This window comes from Ruditapes philippinarum, unplaced genomic scaffold, assembly GCF_026571515.1.
Source record: "Ruditapes philippinarum isolate M1 unplaced genomic scaffold, ASM2657151v2 ctg9772_1_1_1_1, whole genome shotgun sequence".
NCBI classification, from domain to species: domain Eukaryota; kingdom Metazoa; phylum Mollusca; class Bivalvia; order Venerida; family Veneridae; genus Ruditapes; species Ruditapes philippinarum.
Genome location: NW_026853564.1, coordinates 63,367 through 78,098, shown reverse-complemented (window position 1 = coordinate 78,098; position 14,732 = coordinate 63,367). Strand labels below are relative to the sequence as shown.

The 14,732-nt window shown below is 34.0% G+C and overlaps 1 long non-coding RNA gene across 1 annotated transcript; it reads right to left on the bottom strand.

Moving 5' to 3' along the window:
* Positions 1-12: 12 nt before the first annotated feature.
* On the bottom strand, positions 13-8,387 carry LOC132737223 (uncharacterized). Its single transcript, XR_009626701.1, has 3 exons — positions 8,312-8,387; positions 4,027-4,136; positions 13-167 (listed from the first exon to the last, which is right to left on the bottom strand). It is a non-coding gene; the product is annotated as an uncharacterized LOC132737223 (long non-coding RNA).
* Positions 8,388-14,732: the final 6,345 nt, after the last annotated feature.

The window sequence follows — 14,732 nt, the reverse complement described above, 5'->3', positions numbered from 1 at the left end:
TCACATTTCATTTCATCTTTCAGACTCCTTGTATCTGTAATAAGAATCTGATCACTGTTATGATCATCTGACCGTATCACAACATGTTCCATGGCAACAGGTGCACTATAGTTGTGCTGGCTAGAATCGAGAGTTATTTGAATTGGAATCTGGCTCGTGTCAGACACCTGTATAATAGACAAAATATTGTGTGTTGTTAACATAAGCAAGTTAATACATGTATAAGCATAGCAAAATCTGTTGCTTTAGACCTAACAATTTTGTATTGGCATGACTTCTTTAAACAAGAGCTGTCAGAAGGACAGCGCGCTCGACTTTTTTAGTGCTTGCCTATAAAACAAAACTTTGACAGTTAAGGGCACACAAGACTTTAACTAGGAATTTCTAAGTACAAATCAAGAAACATTTTCACAGAGTTATCTTCTCTTGCTTACAGATAGGTCTCATGATGGCACATAAGAACTCCAACTTCCAAAGTAATATCTCAAATGGTTAAGTCAACAAGTGGACAAGAATGAAAATCTTAACTGAGTTTCTAAGTCAAAAGGGCCATAATTCAAATAAAAATCCTTAACAGAATTACCTTCTCCTGCCCATGTTTTTGGACCATGATGGTAAAACAAGTATTCCAACTTTCAAATTAATATCTAAAACAGTTCAGTCAAAAAGTGGACTGGTACTAAAAACTTAACCAAGATTCTAAGTCGATAAAAGGCCTTAATTTTTAAAACAAATCCTTGACAGAGTTACCTTCTCTTGCGTACAGATGGGGGTAATGATGTGAAATAGCATTAAAAGTTTCAAAGCAATATCTCAAAGGGTTAAGGCAATAAGTGGATTTTACCCATATTCAATGTATTTTCTAAGTCAAAAAGGGGCATAATTCTGTCAAAAACCTTGACAGAGTTATGTCCTCTTGTCTGTTGATGAAGGTCGTGATGGTAAACAAGTATGGTCAGTTTCAAAGCAATACCTCCAATGGTTTTGAAATAAAGTGAGGTGGTACAAAAAACTTAACCAAGCTCAATACACTTTCTAAGTCAAAAAAGGGCCATAATTCTGTCAAAAACCTTGACAGAGTTATGTACTCTTGTCTGTAGATGGAGGTTATGATGGTGAACAAGTATGGTAAGTTTCAAAGCCATACTTGTAATACTTCTGAAATAAAGTGGGGTGGTACGAAAAACTTAACCAAGGTGTGACGCCAACGCTAACGCCGACGCCGGGGCGAGTAGGATAGCTCCCCTTTTCATAGAAAAGTCGAGCTAATAAACTAGACCTATCACTGAAGGTGATTAATACCCCTACCAGCAACTTTGACCTTTTGAAAAATAAGTAGTCTGAAGAAAAATTTGAACACAAACTATCAACTGTGTACATAGAAATATTTCAATTTATTGTAATCCCAACTGGGGTCTCCAAATAAGCTTGCTATACAAGTTTGATTACAATATCTCATTCCTAACTCTAGTTATTGTCCGGAAACCATTTTTCTATTTCTAGTAACACTGTAATGGTGACCTTGACCACAGGGGGTCAAAATGCAAAACCAACCAATGTCTTCATATAAGCTTCCTATACACCAAGTTTGATTACAATATCTCATTCCTAACTCTAGTTATTGTCCCAAAACCATTTTTCTATTTTTAGTAACGGTGACCTTGACCCTAGGGGATCAAAATGCAATACCAACCGGAGTCTCCACATAAGGTTGCTATATACCAAGTTTGATTACAAAACCTCATTCCAAACTCTAGTTATCGTCCAGAAACCATGTAGTGGACCGACCGACCGACAAGCTGACTCCTATATACCCCCCTAAACTTCATTTGTAGGGGTATAGTAAATTTCCATGTATTTAACTTAATATTTGGTTTAGACAAATTCTGTACCAGACAATCTCTGACGAAAGCTTCAATACCAAAGCATGTCTCACTTTAAACTCAGTCATATTAGTATATACACTGACCAAGATACCTAGAAAACATCTAATATCAAAGAAAAATTTTTAAACATCATTTCATTAAAATTGAAAACTTTTTGATCTGGTCTTCTTTAAAGAATGCATTCACATACAGATCTGATATGAACTAGAACTGCCACTATCATGGCGTGAATACCCCCGCATACCACTTTGTCAGAATCAACAGTGGCCATTTAGAACTCAAGGACAACCTCCCTGCCAAATCTGAGGTTACTAAGCCAGTGCATTGCTAAGTTATGTATTCTACATGCTTCAAATGTGAAAATGTCAAAATCAATACACTCTGGACAGGCACTCTGAAGCAATTGAGGGGAAAAGCTTTATTTGACAAGGTCCCTGTGACCTTGACCTTTGACCCAGTGACCTCAAAATCAATACGGATCATTTACTTATCATGACAAACCTCCATGCCAAATATGTGACCTTGACCTTTGACCTGGTGACCTCAAAATCAATAGGGGTCATCTACTAATCATGACTAACCTCCATGCCAAATATGAAGACTGTGGGTCATAGGAATCTTAAGTTATTGGGTGGACAAGCTTTTTGAAGTCAAGGCCCCTGCGACCTTGACCTTTGACCTGGTGACCTCAAAATTGATAGGGGTCATCTACTAATCATGACTTACCTCCATGCCAAATATGAAGACTGTGGGTCAAAGGAATCTTAAGTTATTGGGCGGACAAGCTTTTTGAAGTCAAGGCCCCTGCGACCTTGACCTTTGACCTGGTGACCTCAAAATGGCTTGGGGTCATCTACTAATCATGACTAACCTCCATGCCAAATTTGAAGACTGTGGGTCAAAGGAATCTTAAGTTATTGGGCGGACAAGCTTTTTGAAGTCAAGGCCCCTGCGACCTTGACCTTTGACCTGGTGACCTCAAAATTGATAGGGGTCATCTACTAATCATGACTAACCTCCATTAAAATATGAAGACTGTGGGTCAAAGGAATCTTAAGTTATTGGGCGGACAAGCTTTTTGAAGTCAAGGCCCCTGCGACCTTGACCTTTGACCTGGTGACCTCAAAATCGATAGGGGTCATCTACTAATCATGACTAACCTCCATGCCAAATATGAAGACTGTGGGTCAAAGGAATCTTAAGTTATTGGGCGGACAAGCTTTTTGAAGTCAAGGCCCCTGCGACCTTGACCTTTGACCTGGTGACCTCAAAATCGATAGGGGTCATCTACTAATCATGACTAACCTCCATGCCAAATATGAAGACTGTGGGTCAAAGGAATCTTAAGTTATTCGGCGGACAAGCTTTTTGAAGTCAAGGCCCCTGCGACCTTGACCTTTGACCTCAAAATTGATAGGGGTCATCTACTAATCATGACTAACCTCCATGCCAAATATGAAGACTGTGGGTCAAAGGAATCTTAAGTTATTGGGCGGACAAGCTTTTTGAAGTCAAGGCCCCTGCGACCTTGACCTTTGACCTGGTGACCTCAAAATTGATAGGGGTCATCTACTAATCATGACTAACCTCCATGCCAAATATGAAGACTGTGGGTCAAAGGAATCTTAAATTATTGGGCGGACAAGCTTTTTGAAGTCAAGGCCCCTGTGACCTTGACCTTTGACCTGGTGACCTCAAAATCAATAGGGGTCATCTACTAATCAAGACTAACCTCCATGCCAAATATGAAGACTGTGGGTCAAAGATATATTTAGTTATTGGGCGGACAAGAAAAAACCGCCGGACGGCCAGACGATCTGATTCCAGTATACCCCCCTTACAACTTTGTTGTGCGGGGGTATAATTAACAGAAATTTAAGCATTTTTATACCTTTCTTTAAAATCATATTGATAAGAAGAAATTCTTATGATTTTAACATAAAGATAAAAATAATAATGTTTTTCTTTTGTTAGATCTCTAACCATATTTTGAGCAGAATACCTTAAATCAAAATTGCTGCAGAAATTGAATTTTCCACTTGTAGTTATATGCAAAATTGAGAGAATTTGGTTGTAGGATGAATAGCTCTGAAAATATTTCTTTATCTCTGAAGTGTTGATAAAACATATAATACAATACCTGAATATTACAAGTGTTTGCATAGATATGTCCATTTACAAGCTGCACATTTATGTCATCCTGGGCCAATGGTACTGTCACAGTACCATCTCCCACAGTGTCCATTATACCTGAAGACAAAATGAAAAGGACTTCTTATTATAATATACATTGAGTCATTGACATTAACAGCAAAAATATATCTAATATTAAGGTTCATTGTGTCTGAAGCTGAACATTTAATGTTTCGATAGTGGATAGGAAAGATTACCAATGGGTATTTTTACAGGAACATTGCAGAAGCACCTACTTTGAATTGACTTAAAATGTTATGGCTAATAAATTTAAGCTCATATTACTGGTCAGTTCTGTTGTATAATTATTTTGCCAAATAGTTTCACTTTACTTCCATTTGTTCAAAAGATACAGAGCTGACAAAATTTGCTGATAGACTGATAGATGGATGGACTGCATAGCAATATACTCCAAAATTTTTTGGGGGGCGTAGAACAATCAAGCATCGTCAAGCATAGATGTCATATTTATACAACATCAATATATCAATTGTCGATATTCAACATTTGGTCCAATATTGTTTCAAAATTCTGAATATCTATACAATTTAAAATCCATGTCTCCCTTTCTTGTGAGAGAGGTCTGTTCTCTTCCTATTTGTTAACAGGCTTAAATATATAGAGGTCAGAGAGACAAAATAGGAAATACATTTTTCAGTTTTTTTGATAAAAAGGTATGTATTTGTGATCACTAAAACAAGCATGTATAACACCATGATGACAGTTTATAACACATTTTCATATGGGTTCTACTGTGCTAGCTACACTGTAGCCTCGATTACTCGCTCTTCACTATAACGCTAATATCAGTATAGCGCTCATAGACCTTGGCCCCCCCCCCCACCCCCCCAAAAAAAAACTTCAAAAAAAAAAATTTTTTTTAAGTAGACTTAGATTTATAGCGCGCTATAACGCTTGCACAATTTGACAGTCAAGTACAATAAACAATTGTTATTAGGACATTTATGAGCGCCAAAGGTGTGAAAAACATGCCTAGGTAAGCGTTTATTTGCTCTTTTGTTGTTATACCTGTCTTCAAATTGTTTCCAAAATCTCAAATTCATATCATAACTGTGACATTGGCAACCGGTGGTGAGTATAAAAAAACTAAAATTCACACACATATCTTTGACATGTAAACCTCACTGAATTAAATAACCCACAAGCCCAAAATCAACTGTAAATAGAGCGGCCATGACAGGAAGTAATTGGCGTCTGATTTACTAGGGGACACAACTAAAGCTGGACTGTAAATAACAGTGTTATTTACAATCCAGCTATAACAGTGTTATTTACAGTCCAGCTTTAGTTGTGTCCCCTAGTTAATCAAACGTCATTACAGTAATGGCAAACTGTTAGTGTTTACACTACATTCATGATTTATAATTTTCTTTCGAAAGTTTTTAGTTTCTTTTAAATATAATTAGTATTATTGTGAATATAATACATGTTTACATCATTGAATGGCTTTAGAAAAAGATAATGTCGATATTCATTGAACAGTAAGTAAAACTAGAACTCCGAGAGTCGGATGTGTCGCCTTGTGAACCATGTAGTTTAGGGGAAATGGCCAGGACAAAAATGAAATATGAAAAATAACAAAGGGCAATAACTAAAAAAATAATACGTGCAGAGCAGCATTTCTGTACACTGCACTTCTTATCAATAAGATCTATCATTCTATGATGTTTCAAGTCCATAGCTTTCATACTTGAGGAGAAATGACCAGGATAAAAATAAAAGTAAGAAAATCAACAAAGGGCAATTACTCAAAAATAAGAAAAGCAGAGTATCAGTTCTTATGCACTGCACTTCTTTTTAATGAGATCTATCATCCTATGAAGTTTCAAGTCCATAACTTTTATACTTTCGGAGAAATGGCCTGGACAAAAATTAAGTATGAAAATTAACAAAGGGCCATAACTCAAAAATTAAGAAATGCAAAGTACCGATTCTTGTGCACTGCACTTCCTAATAATGAGATCTATCATCCTATGAAGTTTCAAGTCCATAGCTTTTACACTTAAGGAGAAATGGCCCGGACAAAATTAAAAAATGAAAATAAACAAAGGGCAATAACTCAAAAAATAAGAAATGCAGAGTACCAGTTCTTGTGCACTGCACTTCTTCTTAATGAGACCTATCATCTTATGAAGTTTCAAGTCAATGGCTTTTATACATTAGGAGAAATGGCCCGGACAAAAATAAAGTATGAAAATTAACAAAGGGCAATAACTCAAAAATTAGGAAGTGCAGAGTACTGGTTCTTGTGCACTGCATTTCTTCTTAATGAGATCTATCATCCTATGAAGTTTCAAGTCTATAGCTTTTTTAGTTGAAGAGAAATGGCCCGGACAAAATTAAAGTATGAAAATTTACAAAGGGCAATAACTCAAAAAATAAGAACTGCAGAGTACCGGTCCTTGTGCACTGCACTTCGGGTTATTGAAAGAAGCATGCATACCAAGTTTGAAGTCAATCAGACTTATAGTGACTGAGTTATGCTCCGGACAAGCTTTAGCGGACGCCGACGCCGACAACGCCGCTGCCGCCGCCGACAAAAGTAACCCCTATATGTCACCTTTTCAAGGCGACACAAAAAATCAGCGTTATATATAATATGTGGTGGGTGGGGTAATGCGGTAATTTCGCAATGAGCGTTCTAATGAGAGCCTCGTTAGAACGCGGTTGTGAGACATTGGACCCCAACATGAGCGTTTTAATGAGGCTGAAGTGTATTTAATTCATTATGTCAATCTCTTGTTACTAATATGACAGCAGGCAAAGCCTATGAACAAAAAAATGTATGCATTTTTTATTTTACAATTTTCATGTTAAAATTGTAGTTCGGTATTTCATGCATGGTGAGCACCCAGTGATTTTTCGAAATACCCCGCCAATAGTGAGTTACATTAGAAATATTGGCGCTGAACTGGAAAGGAGGCTGAAAATTTCACTAATATATATTAGGCTATGGCTGCTTTTCCTAAAGTTGTGGGTTTTCCTTGAGTTGTTGGTAGGTTCAAAATGCACATGGAAATTTTGTATTTATTATTTGTTGTTAAGAAGTTGTAAATATTGTAATAATTTGGCCATTTGTCCGGTTTGGTTACATTTTTTGACAACATACACACACATATATATATATATATATATGCTTTACTTACCAAGAGTCATGGGAATTTCTTAAAATAGACCATTGACGTCACAGGAACAAGCATGGACATAATATATGCTTATATTAAATTATTTGAATTCCTTTTAAATTGACACATGTAGACTATAGCTGGGCAAGCCAAAGCCTAGGACCACAAACTTCCCCATATTTATTCTGATTTATTTGACTCTCCAACCAATACACGGATTGACAGTTTCAGAACTAGCAGACGACAGGCTATTCTTATAAGTAGAATTGAGAGTAAAGATAACCGATTGGGTATCTTACTGTATAAAACCTATGTAAAATGGTTTGACTTGTGGTAGGTTTCAGTGGTGTAATAAATTTTAAAATCGGACATTAAATCGGTTTAACTAACGGTTTAAAAAGGGCTAAATTTGCATTGTTTTAGCATTACTGATTAGAGATATCGATTTTACTCGAAGATAAGGGAAACAACTCGTGTTTTTTTCACTCGATATACCTTGGATATTTACGTAGTTCATATAGAGACTGTCAATGGGTGTACGTATATAAATACATAACTTTCCATCAAAGACAGTCTGAGGGCCTAAGAAACGAGGCTGGACTGACCAACTTGGAGATGCCAGATAATACTGATTGCATCTAACTTGAATATATAGTGAAGTGTCTTGCGGGGTGAAGTGTCTTCAAGATGTGAGGGGTAAAGTGTCTTGTTTCACCTGTAAACATACTTTACTTTACTGAACCAGATTTCAGGCTCAGCAGCGCACTGAGTATACGGTGAAGAAAAATGTCAGAACAGTAACCGAGTATGAAATACAGTCAACAGACACCTTACTGATTTATATGGAAGTAAAAATTAACAAAGTCACTCTTAGATGTTCAACTTACATGCAAAATGCACGAAAAACGCAAATCCTGCACTCCACCCACCAAAAAATTCAAGATGGCGGGTGGGGTGATGTGGCTAAATTCGAGTCTGTACAACGATATATCAAGAATTGAGTGAAGTAATACTGACGAACATTTACAAAAACGTACAACTTATTTATCCGGTAACGTGACACTATAAAATTTTTACTTTACTTACGGCAAAAACGATTTTATCGATAAAATATATTTCTTTGAGATGAAACGGCTTGGAGCAACGGAGATTCTCGGTTTTGATTGGTTAAAACAATGAATACAAATACCAAAAAGGAGTCTCTATTTAACAAAAAGGTTTAATAAATCCAATATCCCGGTTCTTGGTTTAAGGGAACTTCACGTACGTTCATTTGTCTGCAAATAAAGTCGATAATAAATAATAATATAGATAGCATTTCTGTAAGACCAGTTATGTCCAAGTTTATAGATAAATTAAATACATGTAGATATCAGAGGTCATCTCATGCACTAGGTCTTTTTTATATGGTCGCACCCAACAGGTGGTTGTTGATGGTCAAAACTCTGTCCAGATTTCAGATTAAAGTTTTTATGCAGTAAAATTTTTTTCTCTATAACTTTTTAATTCTTAAGTTATCAACTAGAAATATATGTTCCTTATCATCAATCACATCTTATGTGATAAGATTCATAACTCTAGCAAAAGTATTTTTAGATTTATCTCCCCTTGAACTTAGAATTTTCCTAAAAAATACTATTTTTTACTGTTTCTTCCTTATATTTTAAGGGATCAACTTCATTCTTGAAATATATGCTCCTTATAATTAACCACATGTTATGTGAGAAAGTTCATAACTCTGGCACCAATATTGCAAGAATTATCTCCCCAGAAACTTAGATAAGCATTGATATAAGCATTAACATGAACATTTTCTAAGCATTTATATTTATCATTGAAATGTTGCTAACCCTTCTAATCTAATTGTGCGCACATTGCTCCTTTAATACAGTATGCCACTCCCTCGATGCATAAGGCAGAAATATGACAGATGTCAGTATGTGAAATCAGTTTGCCTTTCTCCTGACAAAACATTGATATACTAAAACTTGACCAATACTTATGGTGTTATTATTTTTTACCATAAGAGAATCAACCGTTCAAGTAGGCTGAGCTTAATTCTCCATATTTTGAAACTGTCATATGGACCACTAATAGTTTCACTTAATGATTTTACTTAATATATATTGTGCACACTGTCAAAATATACAGATAAGTGAGATAACTGAAGTAAAAATTTGCAAATCTCTTGCTGATGATTGGATGAAAAGCACAAGAAGGGGCAGACTGAACTATAAATTAATAAATGAGAGCATATAGTCCACACTTTGGTTTGTTAGTCTGTCACAGTGTCATTTAATACTTTACAAGTTATTTTCTGAACAATATGTGTGTCAGAAAATAACTTGTAAATTATTAGATGAGTTTAATTTAATCTTCGCGCAGTTTGTAGTAGTTGTGCAAAATCTTTCATGTAGCATATTATTTGGGCGCTATAAAAGGCGCCAACATGAAACATTAGATACTTACTTATCATGCCCATTTTCAACTTACAAATTTGTTGTCAAAATTGCATACTAAGTAAAATAATATTACAACCATGAAATTTATAAACATAAAAGTTTAAATACTTGTTTATCATGACAAGGTATGGTTGTTAGACAATGGTCATTAATTTGAAAGCCATTTTTTGGTGCTATGTCTTTTTAAGTTAAAATTTTGGCTTATTTATTTCTTGTATCAAAAATACTTAAGAATTCTAACACGACCCGCAATTTTCCCTATTGAACATAGAAGAACAAAAAATGTGTGTTATTATGCAACAGATGCACAGTTTGACGTTCTAAATTTAGACATGTGACGTTATCATTATACACGTAAAGTAACCACTAAAAATCTGACGCCCTGAAAATAAGTTCGGAAACAAATCAGGCGCAATTTTGCTTAACTATCAAGTACCTCAGCATAATTATATCACTCGGGCTACGCCCTCGTGAAATAATTCCTCGCATCCGAACTCCAAACAGTGATGTTATTGAGCGATAAAACACTGTTTGGGTTATATTATTTCTTAAATAGAGAATGTGAAACTGTGATTTTATAGCATAATAAAACACACTTTCTGTTCTATGTTCAATATGGAAAAATGCAGGTCGTGTTAGAATGAACCATATAACCTTTCAAAAGTTTATAAAAACCTTATGAAGCAAATGTTTCCTGTCAGAAACAAGAAATACCTGGAGCATTGATATGTAATATTACTTTAAGGATTTCTACTAATATTAAATAAATAAGTCTCTAGCACTTGGTTTGAATAAAGTGGTGTGTCTTCTTTATGAAAAATAATTTTGCACAATATGTTCTCGCATTGTTGACCCATCTTGAATACCATTATGCTGAGGTGCAGTGTCATTATCATTGTCCGGGTCTGTGCTGCTTTCGTTGTTAATAATATCCCCTCTTATAATGCCAATGTTATGAAGCACAGCACTTGCAACCGTGTTTACTACTGCTTGGTTTGGCTGCACATCCATTTCATAATGTAGAATCTAGTAAAAGAACATTTACCTTAATAATGTAATAAAAGTAAAATAATTATAAATTGTACATTAGAAGAATAGAGTGATATTTTGTCCTGTTGTGCTATGTACACTTAATGTATTGTATGTGCCTTTTTTGATAAATTTCATTTATACTGAATCATATCTCTTTGTAAAAATAACACACTTGAAACTTGTGAAATTACAAAGTTGATTGTAAAGTTATTGTATCTGTGTTTAAATGTTTAAAGCTATATCATTACAAAATTTTTGTTTTACAATTTTTGAGGTAATAATTATTAAATAGTTGTTTGAAAAAAATTATTTTATTTCTTAGCTTTCTACCCTTTAAAGTTAATTGTTATGATTTGTTAAATCTTACAATTTTTGAGGGAATAATTATAAAATAGTTGTTTGAAAAAAAATATTTTAATGGCGCTTGTAAAACATCATAATTACATGGAAAAAACCCTACTTGAAAATAGTAGTATAGTATTTTGATCAATATGCATGTGTGTTAAATAACTATATAGCATATTATGGACTGTTTTTGAAATTGGAATTTTTAATTGGAATATAGTATATTAGGAAGATTGGTGTGTAAAGAGGTCAATTTAGCACATCTTCAACGCAAATTTCACACTGGCCCAGGGCCTATGGCGTTACCAGCAACTGGAGCAACGGTGGCACAGGAAAATTCCGTTTTGTTCTTCTGCATAACGACGGCAACAATGACAAGATGTAAACAATCGTATCGGGATGAAAACGATATCTACGAAACACCTCATCTTCAGAAAGATCTTCCAAGGGATTAGAACGATCTTTAAATACCCTTGGAACACGATTAGAATGATTGCTAAGCATATTCAGTCTACGGACGCGGAGATGGGCCGCCATATTTGTTTTGATCTCAATCTGAGCTCAGACTCAAAAAGAAGGGTTTTATTAATCTCAGACTCTGAGCTCAACTTGAGACTGAACTCAAACTCAATTTTTTTATAATCTCAACTTTCCTGAGTTTGATCTCAAAGGTGAGCACGGAGCTCGTTTCTGAGCTGGGAGACCGATCTCAAATGTTTATAACCTCGGGGCCTGTTCTCTCTGGTGTCCCCCAAGTCTCGGTCCTGGGACCTTGCCTCTTCTTATCCTACATAACGACCTTCCTGGTACTGTTATGGGCAAGGTCAGGCTATTTGCAGACGATACAATAGTATATTAGTTTTAAAATATTAAGAGTTTTTTTCGTTTTTCGTGAAATATGGAATCTATTTTCTGGAAACATGATAAAATGCCACATATTTTCACGAGCCGGGACGGCGAGTGCAAATATGTGGCATTTTATCATGTTTATACCATATTTCACGAAAAACGAAAAAATAACATTTTTATTTAATCTCATTATCAAAGAAAAAGGTTGATACGCAGCTGCAATAGTAAAGCGCACAGTAATATATTATTTATAGATACGTCTTGTTTTGCACGCGATATTTGGCGCTACATTGTGACGTCACGTAAACAACTCTTTTAACGTCTCTACAGCGTTAATGACTGAATTAAAGATATTGGTGTTCGGATTTATTTTCTTAGTTAGACCATTTTTCTAATATTCTAGATAGATTTCAAAACAAAATTCAACAGAAAGTTCTTTTGTATTTATCAGATTTTCAAACAAAACGTGGAAAAAAATCCCTTAGAATAAATATGAGTTTTGACTCCGTCCACTTTCATATTCATATTTCATATTTATTTAAAAAAAAATATGAACTATATATGACTGACATAGCACCATATTTCATGGGTAAAATTAAATAATAAGAGGATATTTTTTAAATATGTGACATTTTATCATGTTGAGTGAAAATATATACCATATTTCACGAAAACGAAAAAATAACCTTTTTATTTAATTTCATAATCAAAGAAAAATGGTAACGAACCCCCTTGCTTGCTACGCAACTGCAATTGTAAAGCGCGCAGTAATATGATTATTGTCTTGTTTTGCACGCGATATTTAGCGTTACATTGTGACGTCACGTAAACAACTCTTTAAACATCTGTACAGCGTTAGTTACTGAATTAAAGATATTGGTGTTCGGATTTATTTTCTTAGTTAGACCATTTACTATCATTCTAGATAGTTTTCAAAACAAAATTCAACAAAAAGTTGTTTTGTATTTATCAGATTTTTCAAACAAAATGGCGAAAGAAGTCCCTTAAAATAAATATGAGTTTTGACTCCGCCCACTTTCATATTTATATTTCATATTTATTTTGAAAAAATATGAAATATATTTCATGGGTAAAATTAAAAAAATGAGTCAAATTCGGTATCTTTAATCTGCCAAAAATATAACTTTTATACAGAGCGTGCAACATATGTAACTTCAAAAGTCATATTCGGTATCTTCTGTCCGCCACGGACATGACTTATTTAGAACATGCAACGAATATAACTTGTAACTTTTCTTTTTTTAACGGCCCTAATTTAATGATTTTTTGCATGTATTATTATTTAAACTCTACCAATTTTGTGACATTAAAAAATTAGAAAAAGAACAAATTTTAAAATAACGAGTAATATTCGGTATTTTCTGTCCTTCACGGATATGACTTTTTATATAAAAAAACGCAACAAATATAACTTTTTATCACATAAACCGCGGCGCAGGAGTGTAATAAAGCCATTTAATAAAAACGATATTACACTAGTGTAATAACACTTTGACGTGACGTCATTTTCGTTATAGATAAACATAGCGTTAAAGCGCGCTAATGTAAGCGTTACACTATAGGCGCATCATTGAAAAATTACTCATTTTAACAGTTTACTGTTCTAATTATATATATATATGTGATAAATAGAATATTATATTCGTGCAGATTTAATACTAAATTTATTGAACTCGTTGAATAAAACAATATTATGCTCGCCAGAGGCTCGCATAATATACAACTCGTTCAATAAATTTAGTATTAAACTACACTCATTCAATATCCTCTATTTATTAAAACAAATGAATATTGAAATCCTATCAAATAAATCTAAGATATGGAACAGTAGACATCTACATCTAGGCTACAGCATATATAAGAGTTACTAAGAAACTGTTAATTGACTTATTTAGTGAAGCAAGCAAACACTCTGTATAAATAATGAAACAGCATTTATTACATGCTTTTCGGTTGTTTATAGAAATATATCAGTGATATAAAACTGATAATTTCACTGTTTTAAACAGCAAAATTATCAATTTGATAATTTCACTGATTTGAATTTAAGCCCCTTACATTGTTTCAGTGAAGTACCAGCGTGCACAGTATTGGGAACCAACTTCATGACGTGGCGTCGTAAATGACGTCACGTTGTATTATTAATTGGCGCACTTTTCATTCAGTATTAGGTTTAATGTCTTTTTAAAACGTTTCGTTTCATATAATAAAAAGAAAATTTGTTTAGTTTAGTGTAAGATCGAAATATATTTCACCTTGTGAACACCAAAAGTTCATATTTCACTCGTGGCTGCGCCACTCGTGAAATATAACTTTTGGTGCTCACTCGGTGAAATATAGCCCGATCTTACACTGAAATAAACAAAAATCCTCTATGTAAAAAAAGTACTTACAAACATCTATTGAACGTGTTCAAAGACTTTCATGTATAATACAGCTCTGTGATCGAAAACATAAGTTATTATGAATTATGTGGAATTCAAGTGGAGCTTAGCATCTTTTTGATGTTTAGAACCAAAATGTTCAAAGTTTTGTTCAATGGACATCCCAGTTTATATACTAATCTATTTACCCGAGATAATAATGCATGTAATAAGGGATAATAATTATGTGCATAAATATAAACTTTGATTCTCATTGACTTGTTAAAATGATATTTTGTAATTTATTTTTTGCTTGGCAACACATTAAATGCAGCAGTGGTTATGTTAAAGGTGAAATAAATAAATAAATAAATAAATAAATAAATGAATAAATAAATATAAATAAATAAATAAATAAATAAATAAATAAATAAA